The following is a 12,656-nucleotide window of genomic DNA, read 5'->3' as shown; positions in this document are numbered from 1 at the left end:
TATATAATATACACACACACACACTCACATATACATATATACTGTATACATACATACATACATATATTCAATTAATTTAGTTTAATTTAACCTATTTTTTCTTATTTCATATTCACTGAACATTTTTAGTGGTTGAGTGATTTCAAAAGGTGCTAGAGTTTTGGGCAATGGACTTGTATCATGCACTTTTGAACTGGAGCACGTACATACACAAAGTAAACTTTATTTTGTTGAAAGAATAATGAAAGGAAGAAGCAGGATTTTAAAGAAATGTAATTGCATTTTGGCTTAAGACATGCTTTTGTGTAAAGTCTGCTAACTGCTGATTAACATAATGCCAGCCGCGGCGCAGGAATTCAGGTGGAAGGGCTAAACATTTTGACCTCATTTTGTTTATAATCAATCTGGAAACATTAGGGTAAATAAAATTCGCTAATCCTTCACACGTCTGTGAAGGCACGACTACTGATGCGTAAAAAGAGGCTTAGCGCTCGTCAATAGATTTAACAGCACTAAACATATTGAATTAAATGATAAAGAGTCTGAAAGTCAAGGGTAACGTGCTCTCTTTTATGTATTAAGAGTTGTGTGAAGTGTTCCTCGGTGCAACGCTCTCAAAAGACGACTGCACTTTGTGGACAAGCTCTCGTCGAGCAGACACTGCAACGCCTACAGTTTGCCAAAAGAACAAGCGAGTGTGCACTTCTGACAACTCTGACGCTACATGCTAAGCCATTTTTCCTTGTTAGCAGGCCACAGTTATTGTAGTCTGTGGGCGTTATCATTGGTAGTCCACTGGCATTCGCGAGGGATGCAGATTCTGAGGCTAGGGCTCTTTTTTAGCCCTTTGAAAAGACAGAATGTTCAGATCAAAGCTGATTGGCTCAGGACGCACTGCGAACAGATGCTAATGTAACACACTTGAAAGAGAATTAGCATTACACAGGCTAGCGGCAGCGAGAGAGGTCAGCCGGCAAAAACACCAGGCCCTTCTGGATGATCCCGTCTTAGATTCCTCCCTGTAGCTCAGGCTCTTGTTACCACAGAGTCCACTGTGCATTCAGAGCCCAAAGCCAGGAAACAGCCACAAACGTGAAATGTAATGTTAAAAAAAGAAAGCCTTGTTAGGCGAATGTGCTAACTTAAAGTTAGCGGTGTGCTGTCACATGGCAGCCAAGCCTTTGTTTGCTTGGAGAAGGCTAACAAAAAAAAAACAGTACGTGTTGTGTATTTTACTGTTAGCACATTTAACTCTTATCAAAAGATACAAACTGCTATTTAAATGGGATCATGCTACTGTAATAGCTGGTAGGAAAAAGAAACTGTCAACCTACAAAGTAACAAAAATTACAAAGTAATGTGTACTTACTTTCGTACAATGACAAAATAAAATTATGGTAACTATTTTAAGGTGTCCTTGTTACACGTTACATGTACTTACTATTATAATAACAATTAATTATGCATAATTACATGCAAGTAACCCTAAACCGAACCCTAATCCTAACCCTAACCATATAGTAAGTACATGCCATTAATAAATATTACTCACTACTTAAATGTATAATTACACTGTACACTCTAAAAAATGCTGGGTTGTGATGGATGCTTTTTTTAATACCTCACCTGAATGGTCTCAGTTGCTATGTGAACACACAAACAAATCATGGACATGATTAGAAAAGGTTAAAAAGTAAACGAAAAAAAGTTATGCTTATATTGTGGTCAAAAATGACAGCCATAAGAAATTAATGGGAAATACCAAAAATATATGAAAACAGAGCATAATACCTTTCATCTTTTATAAACATTTATTTTTATCATCTTTTTATTATTTAAAATTAAAAAAGTTAAAGGAAAAAAAAAAAAAAAAAAAAAATATTGAAGTAAAATTATTATGGAATACAAATATAGTGTAGTCATTTCATACCACAACATCTTAGTATTGTGGCGACAGCTTTTTCATGTGCCCTGCTCTTCATAAAATGTAAGAATCCAGTTTGTCGGTCAGCACAGTGATTGCTGGTAAGCTTTAGAAACATCAAAACACACAAGCCGATAAACATTCTGCTCACACTTCATCACACCAACGTTGCCTGTTTAAATAAGGTCAGTAGTGAACTGGTTCATTAGTAGACTTTGACATATTAACCTTCTGAACGGCCGACTGATTAGAGCACATATGAGCCGAGGTCAAAGGTCAGCAAAAGTTTCGGTAATTACCCGTCCTGGTAAATGTAATCATCTGTGCCATCTTGCATCATCTTTCTGGGTCTAACAGGCATTAATAAACGATCTTTAAGCAGGCAATAAACATAATTAGCTGATGGGAGAGAAGAGTCTATTGAAATGCCTGACTGACCTCTGACTCATTTGGTGAGTCAGTGATTGAATAAGTGGGTGAGTGAGTTATGAATAATTAAAGAATAGCAGCATTAATCAGCTGTCCATCAAAGCCAATGAGTGATGCATTTAAAGAGGACAGTTGTGTCGCTAAAGATAGAAAGATAAGTCACCATACGGCAACTGCTGTACTTATTTTTATAAGATCCCTACTGACAGACTAACTCTCAAACTGACGTCCAGAGACTAAGGGCTCAAGAACTCAGGGTTAGTAGACGGTCCATGAAAAATATTTATAAAGTGTTTTTAGGGCATGTTAACTTAAGGTTTCAGATAAAAATATATAATGCAATTTTTGAAGGTTATATGGATATATCATCTGTAAAACTGTTTTGGAAAAAAAATGCATTAATTATGTGTTATGAAAATAAATATGAATTGAACTGACATCTCACTGCTTTAATAAGATAAATAAAATAAACTGCCAACTTACAAATCAACAAAAATTACAAAGTAGCATGTCATTTAAAATAATGACAATATAATAGTAAATTATTTCACTTTGTAATAGTCTTTATAATATCTTGCTTATTTTTTCTAATTTCTATTCATGCATAAAATACACACCTTTACATTGTAAAAAGGGGGTCAAAATGTAACAAAAATATCCATAAATGAATGAGAACCTTTCATGACATGAAACTTAAACAGATCTTTCATACACTGAAAAAAAATGATACTAATTTTTTTTTAAGGTAAGTTTTTGCAAACAACTTATTTTAGCTACATTACATAATTAAAAACATTGATTGTTGAAAGTTAGTCAACTAAATTTGTTTATTTAAATGTAGCTAAAATAAATTGATTGCAACCACTTACCTTAAGATTTTTTTTGTAAATTCAATTAATCATTTTTTTTTCAGTGTAGTTTAGCAGAAACAAAGGCATATTTCATAAATGACAATGTACTGCAAAGCTATTACAATATTTCCAGGAAGAAGAAGAGGAAGAAGAATAATTTAAAAAAGTAAAACGTTGGCCTATTTCACGTCTAGACTTCATAAGACAACACACTCTCTGCAATTATGACTACTACATTAACAAAGACTAAAAATAAAGCATAAAAGGATATAAATAAATAAAGTGTTAACAAAGGATATTTGAGTGATCTTGTGTGCCAAATTAGTTTTTCCTACACTTTCTTCCTCCTCCTTCTCATCCACTTCTTTCTAGTCTGGCAACTTCAAAATAGCTCCAGTTGTCTAGTCTCTAGCACAACACTCACATATTGCACTCTGTTACAAGTGCAGAGATATACAGGTTATAAAGGAAGTGGTAGTTCATGACAGCGCTGATCTAAGTAATTGTAATCTCGTGGGCATCATTTAAGTTTCCAATCAAAAAAGCACAACAAGAATTTCAGCCTTAGTTGAGGTCCTTTGGGCTTGACAATTCCTGTAATGATGCACTGAAGTTGTACTAAGCAACAAATTATCAGCATTGTTAAACAGTCGTGATTTTAAGAGTGCAATTTGCAATGTGCAATTGGAAATCAAGCCCTATTCAATGTATGTTTTCAGCTATACATTTTTAAAGGGTCACCAAAATGCTGGATGATTGGATGTGACACGGCGGATGTGATTTAGAAAGTATACGAATCTTTAAGTGTAGTTTATAAGATACTTATATACAAACATCATGCAGAAAATGATCCTTTAATGCTCTCTTCTCTGCAACTATTAGAAAATATATGAATAAAACAGTACCATTTTCTTTACTCACTTTTTTTTTAAACAGGACTTCTCAAATGCTGATTAAGCCATTTAGCGGCATATGCCTAAAGTATTATTTTATTTGTCTGCCATTATTGCTTCTGGGCCTCATCCTGCCTTTGAAGAGTGTTTATGTAAGAGAAAAAAAGAAAGAATGAAAGAAAAGGAAAATGTGCACAGAAAAATATGCCTGTTTCTTCCTTTGAGGGTATAAATAAGCTTTGATTCACATAAAGGCTTTATCACATTTTCTTCCATTTACCACAGCTTTGAAAACATAAATTACATCAAACTGTTGCATGCTAACAAGTTCTATGCTTCCATCCATACAAAACAGAATGTGTCTGAATAAATGTTCGGTGTTTTGGTGGTTTTTCTATTGACATAAAAACATAAAAATGTTATTTTATATTGTCTCAAACACGCACCATTAAATAAATAAAAACTTAGATGAAGAATATAAAAAGTGACAACTAGATTTACATCTTTTTTTGTATTTCTTTTTGAATTGCTTCAATATTTGAGGACTGACAGTAATTTCAAGTTTGATTTTAAAGATAGCAGGCGTAATATCGCAAATTCAAAAGCTCAGAAGAATTTGATGCATAAAAACTTCAACATCAATGGCAAACAAGAAGCAGCTTGGTAAATACGACTCAATAAGACACAATATGATGGATTAACTCATGCATTCAGTTAAAGTTACTCTCTCAGCACAAGTCTGCTGTCATATTCAATGTTCAAACTGTGGAAACAATGATGCAAACACATCACAATATTAAACTGTCTAAATCAGCTCTTTCTAGAATAATAATATCTATGATAGTTTGGAGGGGTATTTTTTATATTTCTGTATTTTTGGCAAGCCTTATCTAAACACCTGCTACACAGCAAGACCATGCCCTTCAGGCGAAAGCATTGCAAGGTCTTGCATCACATGTGAAATCTGGGTGGCTTTGAAGTTGGGGGTGCCACTCCTTTCCTTGCCCAGCCTGAGCTCCTCGAAGAATCCAGGCTGAAAGCGGTCAGATACCATTAAAAAAAAAGGCCTCTTTAAGTAGAACATCTAAGAACTCTTGTAAAAAGAGGTTTTGAGATGAAGTAGTTTCTTAAAACATTTCTTAAGCGATTTGTAGGGTCTTATGGCATGGAGAAAGGCATTATGTTATGCTTGTAAGCCTTTTATGAAATATCATGCTGTTTTTATTTTTTAAAGTAGCTGTGTAATAAGCATAATAAACTTTGTGTCTTGGTTTATTTTGCGATAACAGCCCTTTGGATGTACATTATCCCTTACTTAAATAGTATAGGCTTATGCTGAACTTTATTCTTGTACATACATGCACTGTATACAGTATACAAAGTACTGATATACTGTAAGTGTTTCTCTTGCTACATGAAAATATCTGAAACATGTATTTCAAACAAAATATTTAATATAATCCACTTCATCTGTATGCAGTACGAGCATCAAATCCTCCCCCCAAATCTTTATCTGATCGGTTAAATTTAGCTGTAGCCAAAGTCAAACATACCTATTGATGCCAGAACAAGTCATTGGTTATCATATGACTTGTAACTAGTGCTGGGTATAGTAACTGATTACATGTAATCTGGATTACGTAATCAGATTCCAAAAAAATAAATACTTGTAATTAGATTATTATTTTAATTTTCCTATCTTAAAAAGTCTATAATTTATATATGTTCAGAAAGTGTTACAGATTTGTGGAATTGTACATCCAATATAGGCACTATAATTAGGCCAAAGTTGGGTTGAAACAACCCAGCATTTTTTAGAGTGTATAGTTACACTGAAAATTATTTATTTTTTATATCAATATGGCACAAGATTGTTCTATTTAAATCAATGTAATAACGAGTTAGGTCAAAAGTACTCTAAAAGTTATCAAAAAGTAGTCCGATTGTAATAGATGTAATGTAATAGATTACATTAAAAACTACATTTTTCTTCATGAAATTTGTATTCAGTAATGGACATACTATTTGTAACTATAGCACTACTCAATCGTAACCAATCATGACGTGCCAAATTTTAATATGTGCATGCTGTATGTGACTTGCTCTGTTCCTCCCACTTGCAATATTTTTGGAGCTTGACAGTGCCTGGTAATTTTTTTTTTAGGTTCCTTGTATGGAAAAGGGCACTGAGAACATTCTTCTAAATATCCACTTTTATGGTTTGTCCACAAAAAACGACAGTATTTTTAGTTTTGGGTGGACTGTGCCTTTAAAACCTAGTAGAATTAAACTGGCAGCTTTACATCTGCCTACTTTGGGGAAACTTTCCTCATTGTCGCCATCCCCTTCTCTCTTTCTCTCTCGGTCTGTCTCTGGGCTTGTGCACTTGCTTTTGGCAGGGTGCGTTATCATGTGCAAATTCTGTCAGTCTCTGAAGAGGCGCGCTAATGCAGCGAGCTGGCACACAGGCATGCAGAACAGAGACGCATGCCCTTTCTCCCCCTCCATTTCTTTTCCATCTTTCCCTCTTCCAACCCTCACTAACTCCATTAATCCAATCTTTCCCTACGCTCTTTAGCATTAACATTTTTCTCTCCCATGTTTTTCAAGCCGTGCTGTTTAAACAATTCACTCCTCTGACATTTGGATTAACTCAAACAAGAATTTATTGCCTTGCTCTCCCTGGAACTGAATCAGATGCACACTCTCTACTAAATACAAACCATAAACACACACACACACAGACACACAATGCAGGTCGAGTCATTCAGTGTGCATGTATAACTCATCAGCTCGCAGATACGCACAACTCTACTTCCTGACTGAAACGCACACACAGGCTCACACATACGCAGTGACAGACTCTCTGATGGAGATCGGGGTGAGTTGTCCTTGAAGCCGCTCTCTGGGTGAGTTAAACTGAAATGGGTCTTTAAAAGTAGCTGAGTAAGTAGTACACAGTCCCCCCACCCCCACCCACACACACACACACAGAGAGCAACATATAGCCAGTCAGTTTATATCAGTGCAATAAACGAGATAAAAATAAAAGTCTACTTGCCCAAAACGGCCTCATCAGAATATCAGACACATTGTAGTCTACAATTTATTCTACGTACAGCATACTTATTTAAACACGTCTCTCACCATAGACTCAAATGCAATTTCTGTTTCAATTATTGCCTTATATAAAATATTGTTCAAAAGTTTGGGGTCAGTAATATTTTTAAATGTTTTTGGAAAGTCTTTTAAACTCACAGAGTCTGCATTTATTTGAACAAATAGTAATTATCACAGTAATACTGTGAAAAATGAATAACATTTTAAAACACTGTTTTCTATTTAAAATGGAATTTATTTGTGATTGGCAAATCTGAATTTTCAGCAGTCATTGCTTAATCTTCAGTGTCACATGATCCTTTAGAAATGATTCAAATATGAATCAAATATGAATTCAAACTGTTTGGGTGCTCAAGAAAGATTTCTGATTATTATCAATGTTGAAAACAGTTGAGTTGCTTAATATTTTTGTGGAAACCTTGATATTTTTTTTTTTCTCTTTTTTTGGTTAATAGAACAAAACATTTACTTTAATTTAAGGATTTGAAAACTTCTGTAACATAGAACATTTTAATGCATTCCTGCTACTGTAAATACAAGTAAAATAAATGAATAAATAAATAAAATCTTACCGACCCTAAACTTTTGAACAGTAACCTAGAACTCGTGTGTTACTTCCTAACAATAAACATGAAATTTAAATATACATGAACAAATATTGGAACAAGGTTGGAAATTTAATCTAAATTAAGCTGTCACTCAGTACTAGTTAGTGTGCGACCATAAATGTGACCCTGTACCACAAAACCAGTCATAAGCGTACATTTTTCAAGATTGAGATTTGTACATCTGAAAGCTGAATAAATAAGCTTTCCATTGATGTATGGTTTGTTAGGATAGGACAATATTTGGCCGAGATACAACTATTTGAAAATCTGGAATCTGAGGGTGCAAAATAATCAAAATATTGAGAAAATCGCCTTTAAAGTTGTCCAAATGAAGTTCTTAGCAATGCATATTACTAATCAAAAATTAAGTTTTAATATATTTATGGTAGGAAATGTACAAAATATCTTAATGGAACATGATCTTTACTTAATATCCTAATGATTTTTGGCATAAAAGAAAAATTGATAATTTTGACCCATACAATGTATTTGGCTATTACCACAAATATACCTGTGCGACTTAATATGTGACCCTGGACCACAAAACCAGTCTTAAGTATAAACCTATATTAAAATACAAACCTATATCACCCATATATTAAAGAAAAAAATGCTCATACTTTTGAGAAACTAAGTATTAAGCAACTAAGTATTGAGAAACTAAGTATTAAACCTCATCATTTGTCCAATACTGTTTGTTTACTATGAATAATATTTGCAGAATATAAAGCATCCAATAGACTTAAGTTGAAGGAGTGATCCTAATAATAAACTATGGAAAAAAAAATATATTTTAGAGATCTGAGGGTGGGCTCTTTGACTTGGGCTCATAAGCAACCACCTGACTACACAAAACACTCCATCAGTTACAGTTACAGTACAACTTTTTGTTCACTATACAGACTTCAAGTGTTACCGAAATGTAAAAAAAAAACTCTCCCAAATAAGATCGCCATTTACTGACAGAAGGTCTATTACTGTAGACATCTTGTTCGTATCACATATTCTTTAACTTGCAGCAACAGCAAGCTCCATTTCTGCAGAAACAGTGGCATCTGCTAAGATCTTGGTATCCAAATGTGATTGGACGAGAGGAGAAGCTGTCAGTGAACTGTCACCGCCACACATGAAGTCACTTATCTTCTGCATTTGTGTGGGGTTGAGTGTTTTTTTTTTGTAACATAATCTGAAAGAAGGTGAGGAAGTTAGAGCTCGGATTTGTTTTAAATTGTGCAGAGATTGCACTCAGTATGAAGTTAGCATTAGATAGCCAAGGGTCTAATGAATGTACATACCGCAACACTTAGCTGTCAATCATTTGCCTTTTGATTGACAGGTGAAGAGTTCTTACGGCGATGTTAATGCACCATAGAGGAGCACTGTCAGATTGACACAGCGGAGTGTGAGACATGGGTCACTATTCTTACAGTGTGTCAAGACACGAGTTATGGTCTAGGAACTGTTTTTATAACTGACATTTATCTAGACTGGGGAAAATCTGATCCCAGATCATCACTCCTACTCACATGACAGTCGTCATGCATAAGGAAACAATCCAGATGAAGAATAAAAATGAGAATTTTAGTTAAATTCTACTCATTCAATACATCCACAGCTAATTCAGTACTATGGCCAAGGCAGAAATATCATGTAAGAAAGCACTGTGCTGGTTTTAATTAACACTTCATTAGCACAATGTTAATGAGTTTACATGCACCATCACATTAACAACTTTAATGTGAAGTCAACTAACCTGAATTATCAACAGCTAAAAGATCCAGAATAAACAACTAAAGTAATATTTTATTTGTAATTTTATGAAGCAATGTAGGAAATACAACAAAAATATAAGGATTAATATAGGATTTTTATATAGGATAGTTTTGTTTGTGTCAATGAGGACTTATAGAGTTGATAGCAGTACCATGGGATCTGCCAAATCCATCTGTTCTTCTCATTTCACAGAGGAAGCACTTAAAACATTACTGCAGATAAACACACTTGCATGCAGAGTATGGATAGCAGACGTAGCACTCTGCTTGGAATGGCACCAGGATGTTCAGAATCGTTTCAGTGTGTTTGTTGAATCACATGTGGGTGCCTCTGCTGGGTTATGCAGCACACGATCCATACTGGGGGGCAAAAAAAATGTACAATGTGAAAGTTTATATCAGGGGTGGTGAACGTCAGTCCTGGAGAGCCGCAGTCCACTTTCCTGCAGAGTTTAGCTCCAACCCTAATCAAACACACCTGAACAAGCTAATCGAGGTCTTTAGGAAGCTACAGGAAGGTGAGTTTTAATTAGGGTTGGAGCTGAACTCTGCAGGGCTGCGGCTCTCCAGGACTGGAGTTCGCCACCCCTGGTTTATATAAAGCACATCATATCCAGCAACAGTTTCCACAAATATTTTGGTTCAATTTAAACAGAGAACTTGTCTAAAACCGCTTTTTATGAGGGTGACAGACAAGTGCCACCACCAAGCATTTGTTCATAAACAGTAATTTCATCCATTGAAAATGGTGTCAGCAGATTTTAAAACACACAAATACCTGTAACTATTCTTATTTTTGAATATCTAGAACTATTGCGAATATCTACATGTATAACTATTGTGGTTATAGTTGGTATAGCTGGTGATATTCTCAAAATGGCCAAAATATTGGCAACTTAATCAGCCTGAACAATAATAATAATAATAATAATAATAAAAAATCTTAATGAAAATGTATGAGGCATAATATCAACTGGATTATTAATTAAAAAAAGGGTTTGGCCTTCATATTTACTTAAAACACAGTAAGTATTTGAGCTATTTAACTCTAAAAATGAGAGATAGTTAATTGGTCATATTTCAAGATGAGGTCATATTAGGGGTGGGTGATATGACCAAAATCTTATATCATGATATGAGTAATTTAATTTCACAGTAACAATATACATCACAATATAGTTGTTTTTTGCTTAAATAAGGTCTTCATGACATCAACAATTTTGACACCATAGAAATTTCATAATTCTTGTCAACAGTGTCAATATCACAAAGAAATAATACTATAGCCTAAATAATAATAATAAAAAAAAAACAAAGAAAAACTCAAGCTCACTGAAGACAAGTAAACAGTCAGCGATTAAATAAGAATAAGAAACTAATTACAAGCAATAGGACAAAAAATTACAGAAGAACAAATAATAAAAACACTTCATATTCTTCACTGAGTAAATTAAATATATATTACTTCTCATTAAAATTACAAAAGTGATTTAGTCAAGAGCAGTGAGAGATTTTCTCTCTTTTGTTGTTTGAATGAATGACAAAGCAGGAACATTAGACTACTGTCACTTTAAGAGCTACTCGGATCCAATATACTGTTACACATGTGTTTTCATTCTCAGCTGTTTGCTTTAATTTAAGACCTACTGTGTTTACGAGGGTAATTGCAAAGACGGGCATTCTGACACATACAAGTGTGTGTATTTAACCGTTCAAGGGCTACAAAGTGGCAAAAATAAGTCAATACTCCCGCGCTCTCTGACAGTGCTCAGACAACTCATGCATATAGCAAAATGAGTTCTCTTTTGCTGCTGATTGCATGTCATTGTTTAAAATCACAGAAAAACGCGTGCAAACAATACGTTTTTGTGACGACGTAGCACAACAAAGTCACGTGAGCATGTCGTGATAGGGACGATAGTCTAAAATCTCTATCAGTTAATCGTGTCTACCGGTATATCGCTCAACCCTAGGCCATATCATACCATTACCACTCATCCCTTGTGCATCTCCTAGAAATGGAAGCTTTTCTCAAAGCTGCATCCCAGCGTAAGCATAAACATAAACAGAGTGATTTGCATGGGTCTTGTATTATGCATGAGGGCAAACATGCATGACGTGTCATAAATGTGCAAAATACATGTGCAACCAGTCCTCATGCAAAATGCACGAAAAATTGCATGAACCTCTTGTAGCAGCCAGTTCTATGCAATTATGTGTGAAACTTCTGTGTGTGTGTGCGTGTGTGTATGTGTGTGTGTGTGCGCTGTCTGCAGGGAGCAGGTTTGATAGACTCATAATTAAGACTGTATCCGAGCGTATGAGAAGTGTGTTTAAAGAGTGTCTTGCCTTTGTGTGTGTAATGACACCCATGGGACGCATTAGGAAACTTCACATCAGGGACTTCAAACACATGTCTTTCTCTCCCAGACACACTTTTTTTTTCTCTACGTCTCTAACCTTGACACTAGTGTTAATTTTGTTAACGAAGACTATGACGAAAAATGTTCGTTGACAAGACGAGACGATAATAAGGTCAATAAACGATAACTAAGACTATATCAACATGCAATTTCGTTGACGAAATAAGACGAGACTAAAATGTATTCAAAAAGATAAAAATTTTACCAAAAACCTCTTTTTATTTTCGTCAAAAAAGGAGACAAAATTGCAGACTGCTCTAAATGCCTCTACTACGTGAGCTTTCATGAGTGCGGTTGCCAGATATCAAGAGTTCTAATCCCCGAATCAGAGCTTCGCTGTTAAATTCATACATTTTCTGCCCGGTGTGTTTTGCTTATTTTAAAGGGGTCCTATTATGCTCTTTTACAAAGTCTTGATTTTGTTTTGGGGGTGTACTAGAACATGCTCTCATGCTTGGTGGTTCGAAATATGCATTATTTTTCACATAATTTACATTATTAAAATACCTTTCTCCCCAGGCTGGCACAAACAGCTCGATTAGTTCCGACTTTGATGAAGGTCCGCCTTCCGAAAAACAAAATGTGTTGTGATTGGTTAGCTGTCCCAGTGCGTTGTGATTGGCGAACAGCTTAGAC

This window comes from Sinocyclocheilus anshuiensis, unplaced genomic scaffold, assembly GCF_001515605.1.
Source record: "Sinocyclocheilus anshuiensis isolate Anshui unplaced genomic scaffold, SAMN03320099.WGS_v1.1 scaffold50, whole genome shotgun sequence".
In the NCBI taxonomy this organism is placed as follows: domain Eukaryota; kingdom Metazoa; phylum Chordata; class Actinopteri; order Cypriniformes; family Cyprinidae; genus Sinocyclocheilus; species Sinocyclocheilus anshuiensis.
Note: the sequence above shows the minus strand (reverse complement) of the source record.